Raw genomic sequence first — 17,243 nt, 5'->3', positions numbered from 1 at the left:
AAATGTTTATAATATTATTAATCATTAAACTATGTAAACCTTAAAACCTAACTAAATTATAACAAAGTTTAATTATTAATTTCAGTTTGAAGAAGATAAACGAAGTCGCTACTGCTTTTCCATAGTTCGTATAGTTAACACAAGTCTGACGTCACGGTATTATGCTTCCTTTTTTTCACATTGTTTTGGCAGTCCCCAAAGGTTGAAGATTCAATCCTCAGTGTGGGCGACCGAAAAATGCAATTGCAAATTACTTAGGACCTCTATCCAGTCATGGCTGATGGAACAAGAGCATGCTACCCCTGTGAAGTAAATAAAGGGTTCCGCTCGAAATTTCATCCAAATTCCCGAGTTCGAAAAGATACACCTGAAGAAGGTCGGAGGTTATATCGGCCGAAACGTTGTGAAAATCACACTTAGATGAGCACAATAGTCCGATGAATCCAAATAATACGAAGTAATTTGTTTAAAAAATATTTATTGGCGTTTAAATGAAAACACAAGCATATGTATTTCTATGGTTATTTATTTATTTTTTTACATCAGGACAAGATGACCGTCCAAATAGTTTTTAGTTTTGTGCGTGTTTTTTAAAATTTTTCATTAAATTTGTCTTACTTCTATTTTAGTTTAAATTTAATATATTTCTTATTAAGACGTCATTGTACAGGCACTATCGTTTACCGCCCTTCTAAAAACAAAAAGAATTCATCGCTTCGGCATTAGTATGTGGCTATGAGAATGTTATTTCATAGTCATGAAAAAATACGAACGTTCATGTTAATTTATAAATTTTATAATAAGAGAGTACTGTACCTATGGATAACAAATCGAGTCAAAGTATTTTTGGCAATTATTAGGTGGAAATATGTTTCTTAAGTTGTTCAGTTTAGTCGAGCAACACATGTGCATGGATTTTTCAACTTTAAAAATGAAAACTATTCCAGAACAATTACCTTTTTGATATTACTTTAAAATGTGATCTAAATAACAAACGCCAGAATAGATAATGGTATCACCTGCATACATGTTAATCTTCTGAATAATATTCCTTGGAAAATCATCGATATAGAGAAAAAAATAATGTTGAACTGTAGTAGCAATGCTTTAAAGAAACAAAAGCTGTGCTCTCTCCCTCCCTCCCTCCCTCTCTCTCTCTCTGCCACCGACATGAGGAAACTAGGGGAAGAAAAAGACACAATATGTGTGCCGTGTTTTATAAAGAAGGACGAGATAAGTCATGTTAAGTAGCGAGAATTACTCAACATAAAGAGGGCCGAACTCGAAAGGAAAAAGGCAATATTTCGGTCATGCGTGATTATTTCGCTCATCCGTCAGTGAAATAATTGCATGCATATGGAAAAACAGTGATCAAGGAAACTCCCACTTGCAAAGAATTCCGGTGCTGCACTTATGATAGAGTCTTAAAGAATGCTAACATTGATAGGCAAAGATTACGAGACACCATATAGCGTTACTTATAAGCTTCGATCAGAAAAAAAAGCCCTAATAATTAAAAAAAAAAAAAAACTTACGATTAATACCACAAGCCTGAAGTTTGTATAAAATATTAGGCCACATGCTGCCGATCACCTTAACCGTGTCGAGCGCAATATCTCCTCTTCTGGATTATCCATAATTCGACAGGTCTACTTGTTTATAACAGTTAAGAGATCAGTAGTTAGACGAAAACCACGAAAGTCATACTAAACATCGTTGAAGTGGATTAAACTTTTACTAACAACACTAATACGGTATAATCACGTTGACACACTGGTTCCCGCTGGATCACCAGAGTTAAGCAACGTTGAGTCTGGTCAGTACTAAATGGGTGATCATTTGGGACTTTCAGGTGCTGTATGTGCTCTCTGCTTATCTCGGCATTGTTTTCAGTCGTCCTGGTCTTCTCCTTGCCACTGAACCTAAACAGTGTCGATTCAGGAGAGGTATGGTAAGGGATTGCGCGACCCTTGTCTCACAATTACACGCAAAACTGCTCCTACAGGGGTATCCTTTGTCTTTCGAAACTGAACGGAGGCATCGATCGACTAGCAACACTATTTTAGATTCCTCAAAAATCATGAGATCAATCCTTTTAAGATGAGATAAACTCATGAATCGTTTGAGAATAGATAAATACATTATCAATACTGTTGGATATAGCAACAACATAAAGTATAAAAAGGACACGTTGAAAGTTTGAAACAAAGACCATATCAAACGGATAAAAGAACAAGCATGAATTTAATATTAGCGACACATGCAATGAAGATATTTTTATGAAATAAAACAGCGAGAACATGTAGATAGGTGGGAGCGCATAAGCAGCCATCCACACGTCAACCATTGCTACCAACAGAAGCACCCAAATTAGTCTTACAAAGAGCAGAATCTAACTAGATTTGGATAAGAAAGGATTGGGGATCCGGAAAGTTTGACCTAAGACTTCTGGTGCCATTATCGGATTGGTTATGTTGAATGAATAGTAAGTAATGTAAATACCATTTCTTGAAATTTTAAAACATTTTTAATCAAGCCCGAGACGAAATAATTTATAATTCAGTGTATTTTATGTAAGTAATCACAAAATAAAGGATCATCTCTGCATTATTTTTATCAAGTGGTTAACAAAAAACAGTGTATAAAATTATTAAATATTTTTCTTAAACATTTTAAAAATTTTCCGATTTACAGTTTGATTTATTATTTTTTGCTGTAACTTTTGAGTCTTTATTGATAATGAATATCTGTAAACAGCAAAGGAAAAATGTTATTTTCTGTTTTTATAAATCGAAAATATATAATCATGGACAGTAAGAAAATCAGAATAGAAATAACAATATGCATTTCAAGGATGGGAAAAATAATTTTTTGGTTCTTCAAGTTTTCAAGGAAACACTTTGACAGAATGAATAGGTCGGTTATAGTCTTTATGATATAATAGTTCTCTGGAGCACTGGATTAAGACTGGGAAGTATAAGGACATTGGCTCTATTTCCATTCTATCCTGAACGGTGTTTGTCCTTTAATTCACACACATGGGCTACTAAAACTGTCTTTATTATTGTTTTCACTTGAAAAAAGCTTTCATGTACTTTTATGCACACGAATAGGCCTTCCTGTTTGAATGTGTGTTGGGCCGTACCTATGTATATTTCTAACGTGCCACTGGTCTGGTTTATCAGTGTCACCTCAAAGGATTTCACGTTTCAATTACCTTCTAGTAAGCAATTTTCCTTGAATATGCAAATGCTTCTTACGCCTCTGATTCCCTGAAGATAGTATATATATATATATATATATATATATATATATATTGATTTTAACTTTATATTATAATTTGTCATTTTTATAATTGATTTAAACTTTAACTTTAAACATGTTTAAAATAAAGTATCCTACATATTCAAAAAATAAGCCTCAGGTTTTAAACGAAATAATGACAAGGCGAAATTTTAGTAAAAAATTAATCTAATAAAAAATAAAAGATTGAAAAGTATTAAATGCATAAAAATATGTCAATTTTGGAATTGTAGTCAGAAATTGAGTTTATTCTCTACATACTCAGTTTTGTCAATCTGAAACTGAAATATAATTATAAAAGAAAATAATCAAAAAACTAATTAAAGAAAATGATAAAAGAAAAACGGTTGGTAATGCTTCTTTTATGTTTCCCTTCACATTTTTATATTTTAATTTTATAATACGTCTATAATATTCTTTCTCTTTTCTGTTTGTTATATTGTATATAAAGAGAAAACCAAGCGAGCAAACACAGGAATGTTGTCTTTCTAGTTTCCCTTTCCTCATTTCTTGGAAAATAAATGTACTGTTTTATAATTCCGAGTATCTTTAAGAATTGTTATATATTGCAGGTGTGTGTCTTCGGGTGATCTGAATCGGGGATATTTTAAAGTAACGATCATTTTTTCAATAAAGTTCAAGGATAATTATTTTTTGTTTTCTTCCTTTTTTCAATACAGTTAAATTAAATTACACACACGCCTCAAACAAAATTACAGCACGAGGTTTTATAACCGCCAATTCTTTATTTGGCGCATAATTGTGTTCATAGTATGGCCGCCTTGTGAAATTATCTACAACTGACAAGTGAACATTGCACTATTACTGATTAGATGTTAGTTATGCGACAAAAAATCCAAGCATATGAAGAGTGTATCGCTTTATTGTAGGTCAATATTTTTTTTAATTTTTGAAATTGCTATGAAACACAGAGAAATGAAAGTTGGTACACTGGAAGAGTGCCTTATTCCCTGAGTTTTGTGGAATTTGAACAAATATTTGGAAAGTTATTCTAATTTTTCTATTTTCTAGTAATTTTAAGTGTGTATCACTTTATTGCAAGTGTCTAAAAATGTATATTTTCGGTAATAAAACAATATTCTAACTTCATATTTCTATTTATATGAAATAAAGAACATATCCAGTAACAATATTGACCAAGAACAAGAACAAATTTCAAATTATTTTGTTTAAGGAAATATTTATTCAACAGCATAACTTCCATGCTTCAAAATCACTTTGAATAGCCTCTTGTCAACTGATGATGTCACTCGGCGGATTTGAGATGATGTGATGCTGTAAGGAACTTCCTAAGTTCATCCTTTGATGAAATTGAACACGTTCATAAACTTTCATTTTTATCAGATCTGCTCAATTGGGTTTATATCTGGAGAACAAGGTGGTCATGTCATCAAATTTTCTCCACTGATGCCTTAAGGTAGGATGTCGTAGCCTTGGCTGAGTGGAATGATGCATTGTCGCGCATAAAATATCAATTTGCAGTGATGCGCAAATGGAAGTTCATCAAATCATGGCGACAAATGCTCATTCAAAAATAAAATATAAGACTGACTTGTCAGTTTGTCACCTTCTGGCACTCAAAGCGCTCCACTTTGTTCATTGCAGATGATTTCAGCCCAAAACATGACACCTCCATCTCCCTGCTGATGACGGAATCGATGAGGGGTTGGGAATCCAAGAGGACTCAAAACTTTGGCCCATTCATCTGACTTATCAAGGGTTGCTCTGGCCTTATCGGTGAAATGAACATTTTCAAAGCTGGTTTTCATGTATTTCTGAGCCGAAGCCAAACGTTTTTCCTTATGATTTTGGTTTTAAACAGAACTTGCTATGGTCTTAATGTTTCTTGCAATCTCGTTTAAGACATTGCAGCATGCAAGGAAGGTATTCCAGCCTTGTCAAATATAGCAGCACAGTTGCTGCCCGGTTTCTTGACAAGTGGACAGCGAATTTTTCTAACATCAGGAGAAGAAACTGACATTCTTGTGTTTTTCTCCTTCCTTGGTTTGATGTTTGGATTTTCAACAAATAAAGACAATGTTCTTCGTTCTCTTCTAAGCTCTTTGGTTAGATCTACGAGAGATAAACCTTCTGCAAGGACTGCAACAAGACATTCTTTTTCACTAGCGTTCCTCTGCACTAGCTGTCAATCGATCCTTTCTAGGCATTTTGGGAGACCTGCAATAAAGTGATACACACTTAAAATTACGAGAAAATAGAAAAATTAGCATTACTTAAAAAATATTTGTTTAAATCCCACAAAAATCAGGGAAATAAGGCATCTTGTTAGGCTATTCCAGTGTACCAAATTTCACTTTCTCGTATTTCATAGCAAATTCAAAAATATTGACCTGTAAAAAAGCGATACACAGAGTTTTTATATATATATATATATATATATATATATATATATATATATATATATATATATATATATATATATGTGTGTGTGTGTGTGTGTGTGTGTGTGTGTGTGTGCGCGCGCGCGTGTGTGTGTGTGTTTATCCCTATATATAATAAAAGAGATGCAGTTATTCCCCTTTGGACCAAAACACAGTAGGTTTCAAGCAGTAGAGGCCACATACAGATTACTTGTGTCTAGCCTATTAACCACTATCTTAAGTAACTTTATAAAGACTTTTCGACACAGGTGTTTAAATAAAATCCCAGATTACATCCGAGGAGCTACTGCACTACTATCACATTAACCTATAGAGGATGTAGTCCTGATTTTTACTCCCATCACTAAATTTTACCACCGGCACCAATATACACAGGGTATGGATACTGTAGTTTCACCCTCCATAACTGATTCATAAGCTCATAGTACAGCAGTTAAATTCCCGTTGCTGATTCGAAAAATAATACATTCTTCCTAAAAACTTTCTCGCTTTTCTCATTTGCTTCCACTAGAACGAACCTTATTCCAGAATACAATCCTATGCACTAAAACAACGATCAAGATACTATCTAACATGGCGTCTACAGATACACGCTTACTTAGCCACTGGGAATTTATTGCTTTTCTCTCTCTGTCTCACTCCCTAAATATGTTTTCCAGAGAGAGAGAGAGAGAGAGAGAGACAGACAGACAGACAGACAGACAGACAGACAGACAGACCAAAAGTGACAGAGTGAGTTTACGGTTCGTTAACAGAACATTTTCATAGGTAAACAAATGAATAATATACGTTAAGAGTTTTAGATGAAAATAAATTCTTTTATTTTTAAAATAGAACTTTCACACATAGAACATAAAATAGAACTTTCACGCTAATGGAAGATTTGCCGTTTAGTAATACGGATAGCCTCGAGCCCTGTTATAAAAAAAGGGGACACGTTGGGTCGACATCGGTATATATCGTAAACAGAAGTTTGTTTATATTTAATCGTGTAATTTGTGAGAATTAGTTTCCTCACACGCTTTAGAACTCGGCAGAGAGCAGAAAAAGACAACTGGTAAAAGCAAGCCTTACCTGATATGATGAATTTCAGTCTTCTTCAGTAGGGGTTGCGAGAAATATGCCCATTTCTCGCGTCTCTGAGAGTCTGGTAGCTTTTTTTTGTTTTTATTTTGAAGTGTTAAATTGCTTCTCTCTGGAGAAGCTAGTATAAGGGAGCAGAAACCATTTATTTGTGGTATCTGGAAGAATAAGACTCCATTAACCGAGCCGATATTCGTCTAAAAAAATTCCTATCACAATAGGAATAAATTCTTGGTTAAAGGAAAAAAAAGGAAATGGAGCTCCAAGTATGGTTGACCTTGAGGCAGTCCCTTTTAGGGAGATACTTAATTTAGCATCTTGCCTCTAGCAGGGTTTTTTGCAAAGAGAGCGAAAATGTCTGTCAGTTTTAAAAACTGCGCACACAGGAAGTTTCCTAGAGGTCCAATCAAAAGCCTGAAAAGAAAACATGGCATTCAGCGCCTCAACGAATAAGGCTCGCCTTCCCGTGTACAATTTTCAACAAATTAAAATTTAATCAAATGTAACCACGCCGTTTAACAGATAAACAAAACAAATAATGCAAGATGAAGTTTTAAAATGATTACATGTGTTTTATTTTATAATATAATAACTAGGGCCGTGATAATAGCATATTCTTTTCATTGTTTTGACATTACTTTTTTCCGTGGAAGGGGTATGCTTCTACCGGGCAACGTCGGTTAGCGGGTACTGTTAGTATATATATACACTTATATGATAATTTAGATATGTATATCATGTATATAGGTGTGATTCTATATGTGTTATATATATATATATATATATATATATAGAGAGAGAGAGAGAGAGAGAGAGAGAGAAAGAGAGAGAGAGACAGAGAGAGTGAGGGGTCAATAAAGAAAGAAAATTAAGGTATAAAAACTACATAGTAATATATATAGATTTATTCCTGTATACATCAGTTAGGAGTGTTGGATAAGTGAGAACTCTTTATATCATGGTATTTCGAAGTCTAATGCATCTCAACAGAAGAGGAGAGAAAATGCTAGGTAACATAATAGGGAGACGATGTCTAGCGATGGACACATTAGGAGCGAAATAAATTATTGAGGCTGTTTGGAGGAACTATATTGATCTTTATGATATAGGAGAAGCGTAGTCTACATTATATAATGCAGCTAGATGTATAGCATATCTGCCATGGTGAGTCGAATGTATTTGGATATTATGTATGTTTAAAGCTTTGGGAAGAATATAGGATAAGTTGAAAGAAGTTTCTTATTTAAACATGTGTAGATTTATTGTAGCTATGGAAGGGGTTTACATGATATAGGGGATTTATGTTATGTCGGTATATTTTTATGGAGAGGGTTTACATGAGATAGGGGATTTATGGTATGTCGGTATATTTTTATGGAGAGAGTTTACATGAGATAGGGGATTTATGGTATGTCGGTATATTTTTATGGAGAGGGTTTACATGAGATAGAGGATTTATGGTATGTCGGTATATTTTTATGGAGAGAGTTTACATGAGATAGGGGATTTATGGTATGTCGGTATATTTTTATGGAGAGGGTTTACATGAGATAGAGGATTTATGGTATGTCGGTATATTTTTATGGAGAGGGTTTACATGAGATAGGGGATTTATGTTATGGCGGTATATTTTTATGGAGAGGGTTTACATGAGATAAGGGATTTATGTTATGTCGGTATATTTTTAGAAGGAAGATCTGAAATTATAACTGTACTTAAAAGCAATATAAGTTATTAGGAGTAATAGTATGATAATTTATATGAGGGGATGAATTATATGCACAAAGATTTTGATTGAGTAAGATAGAGGATAAACAGGAGGTAGAATGAAGGGGAAAATACCAAGGAGTATCGGGTGGAAAATGAACCCCTCCTTACAAAGCACAGCCCAGCTAGCGCTGAAAGAAAACGATAGCGATATCAGATTTCGTTGTGTGTCTTGATAGTTGATTAAAGTATATAAAAGGAAAAAGTGATTTCTAACGATTACATAATTTAAAAAAAAAATAAAAATAAAAAAGGAAAGAAATCAATTGATTTATTTGTGGTCATGATTTACTTTAGTACGGCTACGATGTTGACGACGCTCCCTGTCCCTCTCTCTCTCTTTCCATCAATTTTTCTCTCTCTTTCTCTCCATCTCTCGCTCTCTGTCTCTTCATCTCTTTCTCTCTCTCTCACTATCTATCTATCTATCTATCTATCTATCTATCTATCTATCTCTGTACTGATATATACGTAAATTGTAGTAAACATTAAAATAACTAAACAAAGCCTTGTATTCATATAAATTAAAATAAAACAATTGGTTTGTTGTGGTTTACTTTAGTATGGCTACGATGGTGGCAACGCTCTTCTCTCTCTCTCTCTCTCTCTCTCTCTCTCTCTCTCTCCTATCTATTTCTCTATATCTATCTCTTGGTCTCTTTATCTATCTATCTATCTATCTATCTATCTCTCTATCTCTATCCCTCGGTCTGTCTGTCTGTCTGTCTGTATCTCTCTCTCTCTCTCTCTCTCTCTAGATCTCTAGATCTCTAGATCTCTATAGCTATGTCCATGTATATTATAGTCCATACTGTTGCATTCGCTTGCTCTTATCGAAAACCTCTAATTTCGCGGGTACATTTGTTTATCTATAAAGCGTAAATTGTAGTAAAATAAGTAAATGAAGCATTATATTCATATAAATAAAAAAACAATCGGTTTGTTTTTTACTATAACGATTTAGTATGTAGACAGAGCGGCCATATTTGTAAAGGTCTAGCATGTTTTTTTTATTTAATAAGAATGTGTAATTCTGAATAAGAGATTTGTTGGAGGGAAGCCAATGAAAATGGCCAGGACTTGTAAAGTAAGAAATTATTATTTTTGAACTGTGGAAACGAAAGGCAACGGTTTCTTAATGACTTCATGATCCAGTTATGAAGAGAAACAGGGAAATATATGCATAATGTGTATATTTATACCTGGTGTAGACTGGTGGCGGTAAGAAGACTTTAGAATTAGAGGGAAAAATAGAAATTATTTCCTCTAAATATGGGGTGATTGTCATGATAGCGCTCCTAGGATAAAATGAAATCTTGTCTTCTAACGACTAAATATGTCTAAAATGTCGTCCTAAAGTTAAATAAGGTAACGGCCAATAATGAAAACATAGTACATTTGTATGTTGTCTCTGCTGTTGCAAACCTACAGTACTTTGGTGTAAAGGGGAATTCCTGCAATCAAAATATTATATGTAGAGATAATAGATAATGAATAATAATAGTTCTAAGAGATATGTAGTTATTAAATATAGGATAATAAAAAATAAAAATAGGGGTTAACTCCTCCATATATATATATATATATATATATATATATATATATATATATATATATATATATATATATATACAAAGGAGTTTCTACTTATCAAGGCCTGGAGGCCACTCGAGGATAAGGGTTAATGAGTGTACAGTGGGCAAGGGAAACATGTCAATCATCGTTAGTAGTGGAAATTTGGTAAATTAAATAACTTAAAGGGATGGCTCTTCAAGAATTTGTTCACGTTGGACTTGAAGTCAACCATATTGTAGTCAGTTGGAAAGCAGGAAAACGGAACAGCGTTCCACAGGCATACAGTTCTAAGAAAGAAGCTTTGTTCATGGCATCTATGTTTAGGTTTAGGCACAGATAAAGAGTAGGGAAATTATTGATAGTGAAAGTCCGGTCAGGGTGGACCATAGATTGGAGCTCCAACGATCCCTTGCCATAAAAAAATAATAAAACAGAGACAGGCTCGCGACGTCTCATCTGTGGGAAAAAGGTTTCAGGAAAGAGAAAAGTGCACTAGGCTACAAAGTCTATTTTGAACTCCGTTAAGGCGGGATAAGCTGCTTCTAGCAGTTCCTACTCAGACATGCAACAGTACTCCATCCTTGGACGCACTTGGCTCTTATACATGTAGAGAATTGCATCAGTAGTGACATATCTACTAGAATGGTAGAACGATCCCACCATTTTCCAAGCAGCCTTAACAATGGATTTGATGCACGTGTTCCATCTCAGATCAGGAGTAAAGGTTAAGCTCAGAAGTTTGTTAAAACATAGAGCCTCCTCAAGATGAGAGCCATTTATTTCAATTGATACCACGCAGGGATCAGAGCGTTGATGATGGAAAGATAGAAGTTTGGTCATAGATGCATTAAAATTAACCAGCAACCTCTTTCCCCATTGCACAATGTGCTCAAGATCAGAGAAGAGAGAATCAGAGAGAACTTGGTCATCTACGGACTTTAAAGTGTTGCCATAGTGTCGTCAGCATAAATGTCTAGAAATGATCTTAGAATGTGATTTGGGAGATCATTGATATAAATCAGAAAGAGAGTTGGGTCCAGAACAGATCCCTGAAGGACTCCAGAATTAATTCTGTGAGCTTCAGATTTTTGCCCATCAACCACTACTCTTATGAACCTATCAGAGAGAAATGATATAATAATTGAAAAAACGTTTCCAGCTATACCGTAGCTGGAGATTTTGTGGATTAGACCTTTATGCTACATCCTATCAAAAGCCTTTGATATGTCAAAGGTAAGTTCCTTAGAAAGGAAGCCTCCATCGAGAGATTCTCTAATCCTATGAGATATAAATGCTAACACATCAGCTGTAGATCTAGCAGAACGGAAACCATATTGCATGTCACTGAGGAGGTTATTTTAGCTGAAATGGTTAGATATTTCTCTATTTAACACATATTCTAGCAACTTACTCATGACACACAGGAGACTGAGTGGTCTGTATTGAGACGGGGAGATGAGCGATCACCTGAATTTTTAAATACGGGACATACTGAAGAGGTTTTCCAGGGTGTTGGGAAGCAATTCTGCTTAAGACAACGCTTAAATAGCTTTGTAAGTATGGGAGCTAGTCTTAGTTGAAGCGTTTTGAGCACTATAATACGAATGCCGTCAGGTCAGTTGTTTTACTGAAATCGAGGTTTTTGATTGACAACATCAAGCACAGATATTTGTATTTTGCATAGTTTTCAGACGTGGGAGAAAATACGGGTGGTTGGCGGCCATATATATATATATATATATATATATATATATATATATATATATATATATATATATATATATATATAGTATGTCCCAATAAAATTTATATGCACTAAAAGTTAATAACCCACTGAACTTTTCTTTCAGACATAAATCGTTCAAAATAAAGATAAGAATAAAATGGGAAAATGTAGAAATGGAGAGACAAGTTAGAAGAGAGCTTCAACCAGATCTACTTAAGCGATCCGTTTGAAAAATTTATATCAGTCTCTTTTGTTGAACTGCTGTCGCCTTGGGTTTATGGATATAGGTTGAAAATACATTTCATGACAGTTTTTTTACTCCTTTGAATGTCGATATTTTATCAAAAAAGTTAGTGTTCAGAAAGTATCAAGTAAAATTTATGAAAATAAATACATAAAAAAATAATGAATATTTACCTAAGAATAATTGCATGCAATATTTTGTATATTTTTTTTCATTGGTCTCAAACGTCGCTTAGTGTTCAGAATTGTAAACCATCTGCATAGAAGTCATATGTTGCACTTGAATACTCGTAAGCCCACGAAAACTGATTCTTTAAGGAAAACAGGTAAATAAGTAGCTTAAAGATATAAACAAGCTGAACTTTAAATTAATTAAAAGGGTTGACGATCAAATCTATCAATATGAATTTTGGAAACTCTTTAAAGTCATGAATTCAGAATCAAATTTAATACATGTTTGAATATATGTGTATATGCGTTATGTATGCTTGTTTTTCATACATATTACCTGCATGCATATTTTTCTATGAAAATGTACATTTACAGTTCAAAGCAAATGTCGATGTGCAGATTGATTTTCTTATTTCTCTTGATAAAGGAAGTCATTTCAGCAAAATTAAGAATATTCTTTTTAGATACACACACTTTGTATTCTCAACATCTTGCATGCTTCACTGCTCTATTATATATATATATATATATATATATATATATATATATATATATATATATATATACATGAGAGAGAGCCTTAATTGAGTATACATCGAACAAGAGTGTTCTTATGCACGATGTGTTTCTATCACTTATCGCAGTTCAGTGCACTGAGGTAATTGATGAGTATATCATCTTCTCTATGCCTGAACATGTCCGTTCGATTACTTAGCCTAACTTTCTCCTAATGACGGAGGGTGAAAACAATATTCCTTTAAGTTTCTGCATTTAGTTTGTGTGATTGTAACCCAGACTATTAAGATAAATATTGATGCAAAGTCTAATACAGTTACACTTGCATTCAACTTAGAGGTTAATTGTATTAAATCGCCAATTCTATGAGGTTTCAAAAGGTTTAATATTTGTTTTTCTGTAGCTATTTTAATGTCTATAAAAGAAAATTAGATAAAATTCTTTACAACTTAATTTACATGTTAGCAACATTAAGTATAAATGTTAGACAGTTAACTTATATATAAATATGATACAGATTATGTTTTTATACTCATTTTCTTAAAACAATATGATTGAAAGATAAAAAATTTAATTCTATTTATTCAATTATTTTGTATTATATGTAAGTACAAGATAATTTTAAAACATATTTTGAAAATATATCCCTACATTATTATATTAACTTATATTTAAAAATAAGTTTTACGTTTTTCTTTCAAACTATTGTTATAAGAAAAGACTATACACCCCCTTCTCTTTATGTCGTAATAAATGTATGTAGTAGTCAAGCAGACACCCCATTCAACAACCCACACCCGGCACATGAGATTTCCATCCGGGATCCCAATATACGTCAAACCCCTGGGCTAGTTCCAAAAACCGTTACACTATTCAAAAGGTATGAATAACATGTTTTGTTTGTAATTAAATTCAATTAAAAGTACTTTTATGTTAAATGTAAAACCAAAATTTTATAATAATTAGAAGTAAAAAAAGGGAAAAAAGAAAAGAATTATATTCATGAAATTATAATAATCAAACTGCACTAAGCCAACGAAATTTAAATAACTGCATATGCAAAAAAAAATGCATATTAACCAACATAAGCTAAAAGCAATAATATTGGACAACCTGATATAATAAAAACATACGTAGTAGACACTCATTTGCTTTTCAATACCAGATTTGCCAATCACCTCTATTCTTTAATAGACTTAATTTATTTTTTTTACTGTATTTATCAAACGACTCTAAACTAAAAGTCCTAAACCGCAAAATGAAAGTAATGTTTGTCGGTTGTCAAATGTTTCAGGACTCTTGTAACTATAAAGCTAGTCTATTAAATAACTGATAGGAATTATTGATTTATTTCCCACATAAGATAAAGATAGGATAAGTACTTTTTTACCTGATTAAACATGATATTTTAAAGATAGGACAAGAACTGCTGAAGAAAAGAAAGGATAATAAATGACAACAAAATTAGAAAAAAAAACAAAAAAATAACATGTATAAAAACGTTTTCGAGTTTTTATAGAAAAAAAATGGTAATTTTCACTATTTTTGCAAACTTTTTCCTTGTTTTAGAGAATCATATTGTTTGATGTGGAGATAGTTGTCAAAGACTCTTGAAGCATTTGGCTATGATCAGTTGCAGGCGGTTATTTCTTGATAATTGTAGCCGGTAGCTAATTTTTATTGCTATTTCATGTACAGAGACAAAAGTTGAAAGAGATTATGAAAATTGGGCAATGATAGTTTTACTCGGTCCCTCCTGATTGAGTCGCCTTCTTCTTGGGCATCATTACAATGGAAAAAAGATTTATTTAAAAAAGGGAACAGCTTTAATAAACTTTCAATAAGTCTTATAGAAAATAAATCAACAACAATGCGTTAAAAGCGCTGTTTTTACAAATGCAGGAGTAATGAAACTTAAGAGAAAGTACAATAAAAATGCCTCGTTTAATCAGATGGAATTAAAAGAACTAAAAACTAAAATAATGGCAAATTACAAAAAGATATAAATTGTGCATATAGACAAGGCAAATTATGAGATGTATAAATAAAATGAGAGTAGCTATTCACTGCAACAGATGAAATAAGCATAAAAGGGAGAAATATGAAAGAAGACTTATAAATAAGATTGTCATATGACAATCGGCATAAAAACAATCATTGGAAAGCAACAAATGAAAATGTGAGTATAGGGTAATCATTTAAGCAAACCTAAAATAAAAACAATTATTGACAGACCTTAAAAATTAATATCAATGATGACAAAAGTACAAAAAAAAAAGAAAGAAAATTTCTCCACTGCACAATTATCGGATCAGATATTATAATTTTAGAAGTAAAATCCAAAATTATTTTACTGTGAACAATTAAACTATCAATTATGTGTTTATTTATATAACAAAATGTTTATATACAAATATAGTTAAAAAGGCCGTAGAAATGTGAATCAGTTTTAGATTGGGTAAACAATGTGAACACATACTATAATTTAAAATATTTTTGATATTTAAACAATTTTGAATCAGTTCACAAACAATTGTGAAGCAGAAAAAACTAAGCAGTATTACTTAATTTGAACGTCTAATGTTTTCTAGCAGTATACTCAATAAACCTTTCAAACTAGCAAATTATATACATTTTTATATATTGTAACACTTTCCTGTGTCATGTGATAAAAGCAACTTTAAGACTGTTCTGTTTATAGTTTTTCCATTATTAAATGCACTGAAATGGAATTCTTATCAGATGTAAATAACCATTCATAATGAAAGAGACTAAACGGATATTTCACTTGTTTATTGCCTTGAAATTGTCAACAATCTTTAAGTTGATGTGTTCATTCTTTTAGCATTTTATTTGTGCTCAATTGACTTAAATACTCGAAAACACACACACACACACACACACACACACACACACACACACACACACGACCATCATCCCAACAAAATTGTTTTCATTAAAAATCATGAGAACATTAAACATTATATATTCTCTTTGGTTTCTGTCTTTCATCTCAGCATCTTTTCATTTCCCTGTTTATAAATGCAGGCTTTGCTGTTCAAGTTTTCAACCACAAACTCTATTCAATTATGACATTTCTATGTTCATAAAGGAGCAAAGTATAGTTTCTGATACTACATGCAAGTTGGAATGTTACTGTCTTGTTAAAGATTTAAACAGTTGCATAAATTTCCGTCTTCATTATCGCCTGTATTTGTCTTATTTTATCTCTGAGTTTCCTCGATTTTTTGGCATACCAATAATGTATTACTTCATGGGCAGCTTTACCACAATTTTTACATGTTTTCTTCTTTTTCGCTGAGCAAAACCTCATCCAGTGTAATCCAACACAAATATAACATGTTCCTGGTAGTGGATCTTTTTGTCTATCCGTGCTTTGTTTGTGGGAAATATTTAGTTGCATAATTTTACTCTTCTCTTTTTGTGGGAAATAACATGGCAATTTGCTCTTGATCTTTTTAATATGAAAAAATCCCAATTCCTCAATAGTTTTAGAGTCACTTTTAACAGATACTAACCTCTGGCAATCCTTAGCCAATATTTTAAGGGTTAACCCTTTGTTCGTTCTCCAGTCGAGTTAATACACAGCGCCTCATCTCAGCATTTTCAGCTGATATCAGACCTTGCGCAAAAAATAATACATTTGAAGTCGTCTGTAGTTAAATCTGCTAACTTGAAATCGTTACAGTGTTTAATCACTGTCACCATAAACGTCAAATAATCTTGCTGGTCGTGTGGGGTCCAAATAATTCACATAACTTAACTGTCTATGAGAACTTCAGATACATTGTTTTCTTTGGGAGGATAAAATCAACGAACTTACTGTGTTCGGTTGTACTCGATTTCCTGAGTAATAAGCGTACCTTTTTTTCATTTGACCAGTCCACGCCTTCATATTGTCTGTAGAATGCCTCAAACGTTTTATCATTTTCTGGTGCATACTCAAAGCTTTCTATAATACTGTAAATAGTATCCTGAGAAAATGTAATATAATTTTCGGCAGTTTTAGTACGGTTTAACGATTTTCATAGTAATTCTTCCATTTTGTTGTGTCGTTCTGCTTTTCATTGATGTTTGTAGAAATTGTTCTTGTTGTTTCATTAATTGTTCTTGTTATTCCATGTTTTTGTTGTTGCTGTTTCATATGTTTTTGTTGTTGTTGTTCCAGCTATTTGTTGTCTATCTGAATTTTTAACATTTGCGCAATTATCTTCTGAAGTCCTCCATTATTAGTTAAAAACTTTAATTTATATAAAATTCAGACAACGACAAAAAAATTATACAGTATTTTTACATGAAAGAGAGAAAAAAACAGACAATAAAAACAGTAATTATAGTTTCTTTTCAAATCATGTAACTGATAAAAAAAAATCTGGTTAAGATTTTTTTATTTTATAATGGAGGCTTTAGAGAGA

The sequence above is a fragment of the Euprymna scolopes genome, chromosome 18 (genome assembly GCF_053919585.1).
Source record: "Euprymna scolopes isolate OS-2025 chromosome 18, ASM5391958v1, whole genome shotgun sequence".
Lineage (NCBI taxonomy): Eukaryota > Metazoa > Mollusca > Cephalopoda > Sepiida > Sepiolidae > Euprymna > Euprymna scolopes.
The sequence above is the reverse complement of the archived record's forward strand: the minus strand, read 5'-3'. Positions refer to the sequence as shown.